The 12,959-nt window shown below is 35.1% G+C and overlaps 2 pseudogenes; both read right to left on the bottom strand.

The window, feature by feature from the left end:
• Positions 1 to 1,075: 1,075 nt before the first annotated feature.
• LOC145180664 (uncharacterized) lies at positions 1,076 to 3,933 on the bottom strand (annotated as a pseudogene).
• Positions 3,934 to 11,290: 7,357 nt separating this feature from the next.
• On the bottom strand, positions 11,291 to 12,234 carry LOC149894562 (uncharacterized; annotated as a pseudogene).
• Positions 12,235 to 12,959: the final 725 nt, after the last annotated feature.

Consider the following 12,959-nt stretch of genomic DNA (forward strand, 5'->3'; position numbering starts at 1 on the left):
CTATTTCTTTCCTTTAATGCGGGAAATTTACATAGACACGAAATTTAAGATATTTTGAATGACATGTTGCTGTATAGCAACAATGGGCTGGAAAGGGTTTTAAAAGTACATAAAAGTTATAAACTAGATATAAGCTATATGTATATGTATACACACACGCGCGCGCGCGCACACACACAGAGTATGTGCCAAAATTGTCACCATGTTTGAACAAAAAAATATTTTATATATATTTTAATAGAAAAGCTGTGAAGAAAAATGAAATTTTAGTTTTATTAATTAAGTTTAAAACTTAGCTAACTGAAACTATTGCTTTTTATTAAATTTAGAGGATATTGAACTTTTTTTAAAATTTTTATGTGAAGAGCTAATGGTGACAATTTTGTCGCAAATGAAAGCAAATAACATTTTGTAGTAAATTAATATCGAGTGTATCCTCCCTTAGATTTAATTACAGCCTAAATTTTTTCAGGAACACTAGTAACCAATTTGCGGCATTCCTCGGGTGTAATTGAGTACCGAACCTCTTGTACACGAGCCCAAAGTTCATCCTTATTCTTAGGTGGAGTAGGAAAGTTGTTGACCTGTTGTTTAACTATTGCCCATAAATTTTCGATTGGGTTAAGATCAGGGCTTTGTGCTGGCCAGTCAACGACTTTCAATTTCTTCTCGTGAAGGAATGTAATGGTCTTTTCAGCCATATGCTTGGGGTCATTGTCTTGCATGAACATCGTGTTACGTACAGTTCTGCCCCATTTTCGAAGGGACTTGAAATATCCGACCTTAAGGATGTTGATATGGTCATCAGCGTTCATTATTCCATTAATTTTCACTAATTCACCGATTCCACGAGCACAGAAACATCCACAAAACAAGAGTTTTCCTCCGCCATATTTAACGGTTGGTGCTCGAGCACTTAATGGTGAATTAGGCTTTCTCCAAGTATATCTTATACCATCTGATTCAAACATATTAGCTTTACTTTCATCTGTCCAAATCCAGTCATGAAAGTCATCAAAAGTTATGTATGCATGAAGTTTAGTTTTATTTAAACGAGCTTGGCGGTGACGAGAAACTAATAATGGCTTTTTAATCTTTCTTCATGATCGAAAACCAATTCTTTTGAGCTTTCTATTGACTGTCCGCACTGAAGCATGAGTCCTATAGCTGTTTTAGACTCTCCAGAAGCAATTAAACGAGCAATTGTTCTTTGGTCTCTTGGTGTAAAAATTTTCTTTCGACCACTTTTCAGCTTATTTACTTCTAAATTATTGCGCAATTTGATTTTATATATGAGATTATGAGACTTTCTAAACTCAACAGCGATTTCACGATAAGATTGTCCAGATTTAAGCCTTTCCACAATATTTTTTTCTAGTTCAAGATTTATTTTCCTCATGATGATAATAACATTCCTTTTTTATGTTTTGTAAACAAAATCAAACTTTTAAATGATATTTAATCGTTAAAAATCTGGGAAAACACGGTGCATAGGAACATACTCTAAGACCTTGCAACACATCCCCAGAAATTTTATTTTTGGTTATCATTAGAAAACATTTCCTCATTCAAAAAATGTAAACGACAACTTTTTTTAGTGGGGGCCTGGGGAGAAAACACATATTTTAGGACAGTGCCCAGGAATTTTGTTGTTCAAGATAGGTAACTAAGAAACATGTGGCATACTCAAATTTTTAGTATGTTGATACTGGTAGCAAATGACTTGCAAAAAATTAGGGTAATTGGAGCTAAACCAACCCCGCCCCGATCCCTAACTGCCCCCTTCCTAGAACTACGTCTCCTTTAATCGTAAAATTTTTTTTTTTTTGTTCTATCATAAACTAGATCAAAATTCATCGACAGATTTCAAATTTCATCAAAAAATCTCTTTTCGTTTAAGATTTATAACAATGCAAAGCTTAAAATTACCCCCTGAAATAGCTTTAAATGGTCTCAACTTTTAAACGAAAAATTTCTTTTTTGATGTAATTTGAAATCTGTCGATGAACTTTGATCTAGTTTAATATAAAACAAGCAAAAAATTGAAAAGTGTTTTTTGGAACTATACCCTGGGGAGGGCTATTAGGGGTCGAGAAGGGTTTGCTACAATATTTTATTACAGTAAAAAAAAAAAAAAAAACTCTGATTTTTATGGTTACATTATGATTGATATTTTACATTTCAAAGTCATACTAAAAGTTTGTTCATAGGAGGTTTAACACTTTACTTTTTACAAACTACATTCCTGCAAATAGAAAGCTACTTTAAAATTGCTTGTAGTTGTACAACTACAAGCACTTTTAAAGTAGCTACAAGCACTTTTAAAGTAGCTTTCTATTTGCATCAACCGCGTTTTTCAGCACCTCTATATAGTTTGGGCTGTGCTCTCCAACTTTTCTAATTCGCCAAAACTGATTGAAATCCTGATGAATGGATTTGAGAGCTTGCTCAGTCCAGTAATCTAAGCCTATAGAATAGTAGAAGTACAAAAGAAATGCAAGTTTATTTAATAAATATTCGTCGTAAACTATGCAAATTCTACGATTCAACTGTTGAAATAGAGTATTTAATTACTAAGATTATAAATTATTTTTAATCAAATTTAAAAGTTATTTATCATACCAAAAACTCCACCTTTCATGTTGATAAATTCAATAACATGTTGCTCAATTATGTGTATCTTCAAAGGAATTGTAGCCCTTAGATTTCTATAGCTCGTAGAGAACTCCTCTAGATCTTTAACATACGTGGAGCTTAATGATTTTCCAAAACAACCATGGACTATTTTTTCAAAATCTCTAAGTACCTTAATATATTTGGCAGCGGAAACTCCAAGACTAAACTCTTGAAAAAACAGTTCAAAGCGGTCTATGTTTTTAAACAATTTATGACAAGCATTGCCTTCCAAACGATGCTGCCCTTGGTAGGACACTCTGCAGATGTTTATTTTAGACAGATATTGGTTAACAAACTGTAACCCACACTCCTTGTTTTCAAATAAATTTTTTTTAATCTCTTTTAAAATTTTGTCTACAGCACCTAGCAGTATATGTAGTCCAGGAATATTTACAAGTTCTAGTATTTTTTTGTTTTGTTGTCTGTTAATAAAGGGGGGTTAACAACATTAGTGTACTTTTTTTCTTTTTTTAAATTTGCACCATCAGCCATCCATTGGTCGTACAATGTACACAAAGACTCTAGAGTATAATGATCAGCTTTTTGAAAGTCAGGAGATGACGTCATGCAATACGGACAAGGGTGTTTTGATGTTGCAGTTTGTTTTCCAACCATTTGAAGCAAAACCTTTAGATCTTCAGATACTGTGTAATCTAAGGATGAAATGTTTAGCTTATCCAATATTAACCGCAAATTATGGTATTTTTTGTTCAACGAAGGCAAAATGGCCAATATGATAGTTTTGTGGACGCTTGAATCTTTAAAATTTTTGCACGCATATCCGTCACACTTGCTCAGTTTCTCAGTTTCTCAGTTTCTCAGTTTCTCAGTTGGAATTTTATTATTTTTTAACTTTGGTTTTAGGGTTATTGACAGTGTAACTTTTAGGAATCCCTGCCCTCCATCTACACCTAATTTGATATCAACATCATTTGTTTCTTGACTTCTGTGATGAAGTACCATTGCTACGAGTTCTTCAATGTCATTGCAATACACAATAGGAGTATCTTTTTCTACCAACTATACATTCATAAAAAATCAAAATGAATAATACAAATTGCAATCTAGCTTTAAAAATTTTTTTGGAAATAGTTTACTTACCTCTCCGCTTTCCTTTAATTCTAATAGCAATGGGAGTTTATCACAATTGAATAATTTTCCAATTATTTCGTTGTTCTCAATCAGTTTAATATTGAAACCAGATTCCACACTTTTTCGTCCTGCCTCACTTCTCAGAAATCGTGCAACTTCAATCATGTTGCGATTACTTAAAAATCATAATAAAGTTATTGCAAAAATTGGCTTTAAACTCATAACAAATTTATTTTTAAAAGTATTTTTAAGCAACAAAAACTTACCTAGGATGTAGTTTTATTTGAAGTTTGTTCAATTTATCTAAAGAAAAGAAAGGTTTCTTAACCTCAGTCTTTCCGAAAGAGACAGTGAGTTGCTTTGGACCAAAGTTTTTCAAAGCTAAGGTGTTCTCTGAGACATTTGTGCTGAAATCTTTGATAGAGCTGGACAGAACTTTTCCTTGCGTTGTTGGAGATGTTGATTTTACAATGGCAGTCAAATTCTTTTGTCTTCTAATTTCGTACAGGGATGTGGAATTCCTTGTCCCACTTGGGCATAGCAATGTTGACAAACTAGTCTTTCTGCAGGTTTATTTGAAACATCTTCAGCGCCTTGATAAACAAGCTTTCCCGAAACACATTCAACCATAGGGGCCAAAATTTTTTTTATTTTTGATTTGCGCCCATTTTCACAAATAAAACATTCACAAAATTTTTTTTACAAAATCACTATGTTCTTTTGCATGTTTAGGCATTTTAAATGAATGCTTCAAATAAAAACTTCTGATATGGATTGATAATATTAGCATGATATATCGGTCATATCAATCAAATGTCAATATAATGGCAATAAACACATGTCAATATAATGGCTAAAAACATGCTTTCAGTTCGTATATCAACGCGTGCAAAGAGTTATTATGCAACTGTAATAAAAATTATTTATCCGTCTGTAAATTTCAATGTTAAACAAAAATTTTTAAAAACTTTAAAAAAAAATTTATAAATCTATCACAAACATTTCTGAAAATCTAAATATGGGGCATGGGCTCGATTTTGTGGTGTTCGAGAAGATCCCCCAAATCCCCCCAGGGTATGGTTCCAAAAAACACTTTTTAATTTTTTGCTTGTTTTATATTAAACTAGATCAAAGTTTCATCGACAGATTTCAAATTACATCAAAAAAGAAATTTTTCGTTTAAAAGTTGAGACCATTTAAAGCTATTTCAGGGGGTAATTTTAAGCTTTGCATTGTTATAAATCTTAAACGAAAAGAGATTTTTTGATGAAATTTGAAATCTGTCGATGAATTTTGATCTAGTTTATGATAGAACAAAAAAAAAAAATTTTACGATTAAAGGAGACGTAGTTCTAGGAAGGGGGCAGTTAGGGATCGGGGCGGGGTTGGTTTAGCTCCAATTACCCTAATTTTTTGCAAGTCATTTGCTACCAGTATCAACATACTAAAAATTTGAGTATGCCACATGTTTCTTAGTTACCTATCTTGAACAACAAAATTCCTGGGCACTGTCCTAAAATATGTGTTTTCTCCCCAGGCCCCCACTAAAAAAAGTTGTCGTTTACATTTTTTGAATGAGGAAATGTTTTCTAATGATAACCAAAAATAAAATTTCTGGGGATGTGTTGCAAGGTCTTAGAGTATGTTCCTATGCACCGTGAAAAGTTGATAATTCAATCATTTTAGTCATAAGGCTATTAACTTATGCCGTATGCCTAATTAACTGTGGGCAAATATGTTAATTGCTTTCATTCGCGACAAATTTGTCACCATTAGCTCTTCACATAAAAGTTAAAAAAAAAATTCAATATCTTTTAAATTTAATAAAAAGCAATATTTTCAGTTAGCTAAGTCTTAAATTTTATTAATAAAGCTAAAATTTTATATATATATATATATATATATATATATATATATATATATATATATATATATATATATATACAGTATGTGCTAAAATATATACACTTTTTCAGCTTCTCTCTCTCTCTCTCTCTCTCTCTCTCTCTCTCTCTCTATATATATATATATATATATATATATATATATATATATATATATATATATATATATATATATATATATATATATATATATATATATACAGTTGTGGACAGAATAATAGTAGTGTGATTAAAATTAAGGAATTAATATTATTATCTTTCAACAGTTACTGAAAATAAAATTGTAATACTGGATTATTAATTAAATAGGTGTGAGATGATAAACTAATTAGTAGAAAATTTAAAATTTTTGCTTTTATTTATAATATTTATATAAGTATAAAAAACAGGTTGGACATAATAATAGTAGTATTAATTTATTTAATGTTATATTGCAAATAATTTATTTTATTAACAAAAAAATGATATAAATTTAATTAAACAATGGTAAAAAAATAATATTTAATCGCATGCCCCCGGTTTTTTATCACAGCTTTGCATCTATTTAGCATTGAGATAATCAAATTTTGACAACGTTCTAAAGGAATGTTGTTCCAAGCATTCTGGACAACTTGCCATAACTCCTGCTGATTTTTTGGTTTTTGACAATAAACTGTCTCTTTTACATCCGTCCAAAGGTTTTCGATCGGATTGAGATCCGGTGACTGTGCAGGCCAATCCATAACTGCAACCCTATTCTCGATGAGCATACTTTTTACCTTGCGACTGGTATGCTTTGGGTCGTTGTCCTGCATATAAACCCATCTTAGGGGCATATCTTCTTCTGCATAGGGCAACATGACTACTATAAAAGGAGAGTTCTGGGACAAAACCATTTTTCATCTCCGTTATGAATTTTTTGATAATCGAGGGGTTGAAAATTTTCTGAGCCAAAAATGATTTTTTTTGATAATCGCGGGGTTGAAAATTTTTCTTGGACAAAATGATTTTTTTTTTGATAATCGTGGGGTTGAAAATTTTTCTGGGATAAAAATTCCTGACGACGACGAGAAAACGTTTTATTTTTTCATGACGTGATAAAACACGCGTAATGAAAAAAAACTTTAATTTTTGTAAAGGTGTTTAAATCTTGAGAATTAGGCGTAATAATAGGCTTGTCCGAGAAGAAGGTTAAAGCTTCCGGATTGACCGACTTGTGCGTCGCCGGAGTTGAGAGTGACGACGAGCCTTCTTCCGGCTGCGACGCTGGGCATGGAGTCTGCATTTGCAAAATTTCTGTAAAAGGAAATGGTGGTGGTGGAACCTATGGTTGAGCTGGATTGTAACAGCAGTCCAGTCGATGTGTTGTTGAACGAGGATATGTTTGATCCGTTCCAAGAAGACAAATAAAAATCTTCCAATCCAGACGAGGAAAATATGCATTTGCTGTTACCGTCATATCCAGAAAAAGTAGTATAATTGTTTGTATTATAAGGTGTCCAAGGACTGAGAACGGTTCCGTTTCCAGGAGGTAAATTGCCGTCGTACATTCTGACTCTCGATTCCCACCAGCTTCCAGAAGCGCCGATGATGTGCATCCTGATGTATTTTAGAAAAACTCCATTTCCTTTTCCATTTGTGTCAAGCAAAACATATTCGTTTCCGTAAGTGGTGTTTAAATATCTGAAGGTCTTGCAGTAAAGTTTGAAAAGAGGGATGGAGGCAGGAATGGAAGAAAGAGTGGAAATGAACGGTTGAATCCAGTAAGTGATTGTAGAGGTATTTTTGTTGACCAATTGGATGCTGACGTTTGTCCTGAACGGCATGTCAAGAGTAAAATATCCTCCCAACGAAGTGTTGCTTAAAACGTTGCATCCTTGCAAAGAATTGGCGTAAAAAGGTCCACCGATGGGAGAAAAAAGCAAGTCGCAAGCAAGTCCAGTGTTGTCCACTCCTATTCCTTCCGTGGTTTCTGAATAATTTCCAACGTTAATTTCTCCGTCTGTAAATATTCGAATGAAAACATTTCCAGGAAAGTTTCCACTGAGAGCCAACCATAACCTTCTTAGAACACCAGGTCCGTCCGAGTAAGTGAAAACTGTTGTCGTGGCGGCTGATGCTACCGTTTGCGATTTTAATCCTAAGGACGAAAAGCTTGAATTTGGAACAAGCCCTAAAAAGTTGGATTTTTGTAACAAAACGTCTGCGTAACTTTTTGTCGCGGCGTCTTGCGCATTTGTCGGTTTGTTCAAATTGATCGTTTTGTGAAAATTTAAATCCAAGTCCGCAGCTCCAATCACAGTTCCAGTTCCTCCTCCTGTCGAATGCGTGTCAACGTAATTTTTTGTGGCGGCGTCGTGCGAGTTGGTTGGTTCTGCCAAATTAATGATTTTTTGAGAGTTAAAATCAATGTCTGCAGTGATGGTGCTTGATCCATCCGTTTTGATATAAACGTTGCTTGTTGAGTCTGCTGCTGCAAGGTTGTCGAAATAAGCGCTGAATTCGTTTCTGTTGAACTTGTCAATCATTTTTTTAAACGGGTAAAAAATTTAAAAGACAGGGCTTTTTAAATAATCGACGAGCTCGATGAGGGGTGGTTGGGCATAAGAGTTAAAGCTGAACTTTGCGTCTCCGTCTTTGTACCAACACACCCAATGAAACCCTCCAGTGCTCGAATCCCCCGTGTTGATAATCCCGCATTCTTTTTTTCTCGGTTTTTTTGGCAATATGTCTCTGACAAAAACCCCACGAAAGTTTTTTATTTTTAGTTTCTTTGCTGCTTCCATCAATTGAAAATTGGTCAAAGCCTCGTTTGGGAAAATAATTCCTTCCACATTGATCATTTTTTTAATTTTTTTATTTTTTTTAAAATCCTCTGGACTCCGCAATTATCTCTCTGCACTTTTTGACCTATTTGAGATTTCTTTGTTCTCTGCAATTATCTTTCTGATCTCTGCGATCGCCCTTTTTGCCTCTGACTCTTCTTCAAGTTTTTCTTCTGTCTCTGCCTCTGGTTCTGCCTCTCCCTCTGTCTCTGGCTCTGTCTCTGTCTCTGTCTCTGGCTCTGGCTCTGGCTCTGGCTCTGGCTCTGGCTCTGGCTCTGCCTCTGGCTCTGTTTCTGGCTCTGGCTCTGTTTCTGGCTCTGGCTGTTTCTGGCTCTGGCTCTGTTTCTGGCTCTGGCTCTGGCTCTGTTTCTGGTTCTGTTTCTGGCTCTGTCTCTGGATCTGCCTCTGCCTCTGCCTCTGGCTCTGTCTCTGTCTCTGGCTCTGCAATTTTTTTTAATTTGTAATGCCCATAAGCCAACGTGTGTATACCATCTTCCAAAATGATTCTTTTATCGTCGTTGGAGCTGAGAAAGACTTTGTTGATTTCTTCCGTGTAAATGTCGTACAAATGGGATCGGATGACGTTCATTTTGTTTACTTTTTCTTTTTTGCTTTTCAAGCAGTTTTTGTAATCGTCGTGGGTGATGTATTTTTGGACGACATTTCTTTTGACTCCTTTGCATTTTTTGTGCTCTTTTTCATGGATTTTGTAAGAGTACAATTTTGACCGGAGGCCGACAAACTCTTCAATCTGTTTTTCTCCAGTTTCGTCTTTGAACATCCCAATGACCTTTTTGTTTAAACCCACTTTGAACCCAACGCTTTGAACGGCTGGATGGTTTTTGTCAAAATCGCTCGTGTCAAATTTGTTTTCCACGTCGTCGGAAATGTTTTTGTAAAAATCGTCCGTTTCTATTTCGTAAACCAGCGAGTCCGTGTCCGTCATCAACAGCTTTGCTTTGCTGGGATACTTTTTTTGGATGTAATCATAGTGGAAAGCAAACATTAAAGTCTTGCTCAAATCCAAGATGGACATTCCTAAATAAATTGGTTTGTTGAAAAAAAGATTTGTTCTTTTCATATGAACGGCAATCAAGTTTTTATCGAAAATCGTGTGACGGTCGTAATTTGGTTTGGAGGCTAATTTTGTGGCTTTTTCTTTTTTTGTCACCAGTCTCACATCCACTCGCTTTTCAATGTTTTCCATGGTTTTTCCAAACACCGAATTGTTCATCTGCTTGAAAAATTCTTTCTCAAATTCGTTGGTGGCTTTTGTTCTCAATTCGGTGTTGAGGTCAATGTACGGTTTCATCCATTCACGCTGTTCAAATTTTATGCCTCTGTGCACCTTTGAAATTTTCATTCCCAATCGTTCGTACAATTTTAGGTTTTCACAGTGGAGGACATAATTTTTTTGTCGTTTGGAACGAGTTTGTCCACTTTTTCAATTTTCATTCTCTCAGGAGCCAGAGGATAATCGTTGTGTTCGTCGTGAAGGCTTTCCGGATAATCCAAATCAACCTCCAAAATGCACGGAACCAATTTCCAATCGGACAATTCATCTTCGGTCATCCATTCGAAACCGTTGGTTGGAAGAGATTTACACATAGCCCATCCGTACAGGTTGTTTGCGTCCAAGTATTGAATAAATTTAGATGGTTGGTTTGGATCGTACGAGTCGCCCATGTATTTGTTGTTCAATTTTCCATGTCGATTTGAGATCATGCTGATTCCTCCACGGGTTTCTTTTTGGGTCATTCGAAGCATGTCTGGGTCGCTCAACAATTCCAATTTTATTTTTGTTTTTTTCAAACAAGCGTCCCAAGCCAACCCGGGAGATGTGTAATACCAAGCTGGATCGAGCTTGTAATTTTTCATGCAAACGTCCCGAAAGTTTTCAAAGACATCTGCCAGGATCAAAACGTCAGTCACGTTGTACAAATCATGATAATCTCTGAACGTTTTGCATTGAAACACGTTCCAAACCTTTTGCGCATGCGCGTAATTTTCGTCGCTTATTCCATCGTGGCACGTAGGAGTATTTGACGATTTTAGCTGGCCAAAATTATTTCTCTCATTTTAACAGCTGAAAACTTGACCATATGACAAGAAATTGTAAATTAAATGTTTTTTGTACAAATTCAAGTCAAAACTTTATGCAGAGTTGGAGTCATTGGACACCAGGGGTATAGTTCAACATAAAGCTTTGCAGTATCCAAAGTATACTGTCTGAACTTTTCTACATCAATCTTGTGGCCACTGGAAATTACTTCTAGGATAATTTTCATTCTGGAAATTAAACGGAAGTCTACTCCAGTGATATCTGCAGATGTTTCCGGGTCGTTGAAGAATCTCCTGCTTATGTTGCCGTTATTGGTATTCCCAAATCCAACCTTAGGTATGTCGACAAGAATGCCCATTTTGCTCTTGAATTCATCTTGGATTTTCTTTTTCCTATCTGAGATGAGTTTATTCTCATCTTCATTCAGCCTTTTCTGCCATTTTTTTACAGGCAATTTATATGATAGGTGAAGGAGACTTTCAAAACACCGTATTCTAGCATGCAGAATGGATAGTCCAAATTTGTAGCTGCTTTGATTGTCAACACATGTTCTCTCCAAATCATTAAATTTTCTTGATGTTGCTCCACAAATATAACATTGCATGGTCGATTTAGTGGAAGTTGCTGCGTTACAGACTTTTCCGTCATTCATAGTTAACATTATCACATGTTCTACTGCTATGTCTTGAAGTTGAGTTGGTTTCAAGCCTGCAATTTTGTTTTCCATGTAAGTAATTTCTTCAGCTATTACATCAGCAGTTTCTTTTATGAACCTAATTCGAATTGGCCTGCAAAACCTTGGAGACGATGGTGTAGGGTTTTGCCAGATAACCTTTTTATTTACTCCACAAGTTAGCTGTAATGGAACCATTGAGCATTGAAATATACTGGTATCAGAATTAGAGTCATCCTCAAACTTTTGATTAAACTGTGTCTGCTGGGAGCCATCACAACCCCATTTCGTAGATAATTTCATATGTTTACGCCCACTTTCCGTTAGAGTCTTGATAACTTCTTCTAAATACAACACCAATCTTTCGGCAGTATGGTTTAACAGACTTTGTAAGTCTACTTCAGCTAAACTTTCTGTGACTGTGAACGAATCAGGATCAGGATAGCATGTTTTTTTTTCTTCGACCAAAATACTGTAGCAGGGCCATTGCTTCTTGTCACTTGTACGTACGATTTCATATAGAGATTTTGTTAGGCCTACGTCAATAAATATTAAAAGAGCCTCTAACGGTGTCGATGATTTTTTTGTAGGTTCAAGACTGCTGCGATAGGCTTTTTTATACTTTCCCGCTCGTTTGGGAGATGTTTTAAGATCTTTGAGGACAGCTGCAGCACTTCTTTTGCCACTTGTTGTCAAACAAGTTTCAGCTGCAAAAACAATAGCCTCTGGTTCCACATCTTTCCTGAGCTGTTCTGTTTTTCTCCTCTTTGAACGTTCACTAGAATCGACAAAACTTTTTCTTGGTCGTCCTGCTGATAATGGAGTGGATGGGGTACCCGGTATTTGGAAACTCACTTGCAGCCAAGGGCCATGCTTCTTAATAAATATTTCATGAGTTCTGGATAAAGACGACCACATTTTTCTAAAAATAGCTTTCAACCTCGACATTTGACGCATGTATACTGTTTTTAATTCTTCGGTATATTGATTTCTTGATAACAAATTTTGATCAGCTTAGTCCATTTTTTCATTGAAATTTGGAGCCTCCTGCTGCTGAATACTGTTGTAGAAATCCAAACGAGAGATTGTTTGCATTCCTGATGACCCATCTAGAAAAAAAAATTAAGTTGAAAAATTCATCTTGGACCTTGATGTGCTTAGAACATGATTAAAATTTAGATGGCATCAACAGGCAGTTGAAATTAAGATTTTTAAGTCGCTAGTGGTATAAACTCATAGAAAAACGAAAAAAACTAAGAGGGTTTCAATGCGCACTACAACTTTTTCACTTTTAAAATCAAAATTTACTTTAAAATTCGTTAAAAAAATGCTAAGTTTCATGGTACATAACTTTTGTGGTAATTAATATTTCAAAACGGTAGTAGGAGTAAATAATTAACATACCTGTCATAGATTCATCCATGATGTAACACTGTAAAACTTCTGTTGTAAACACTTATACACAGCTTCAATAAACACCAGTAAAATCGCTCGTAAATAAAATGAACCACGCAGTTATAGATCGGAATATATAAGGAAATGCCGGTTCTGGCTCATGAACAGTTTTCCATAGTTAAGGATGCTAACGTTGATGCGATGAGTTAACTTTTCTTCAAAAAATATGTTATCTTGAGGGATGAGGTACCCCTAAAGATCTAATTCTTATCAAAAAATTTCTTTCCTTTTTCAAACCTCAGCGATAGGTCGTGTTTTGTAGTGACCGATGGCAAGTGTGTGAATTCCGTCAT

Source organism: Hydra viridissima, unplaced genomic scaffold, assembly GCF_058129835.1.
Source record: "Hydra viridissima isolate aposymbiotic clone 2 unplaced genomic scaffold, HvirCarnegie_v1 scaffold_1, whole genome shotgun sequence".
Taxonomy (NCBI): domain Eukaryota; kingdom Metazoa; phylum Cnidaria; class Hydrozoa; order Anthoathecata; family Hydridae; genus Hydra; species Hydra viridissima.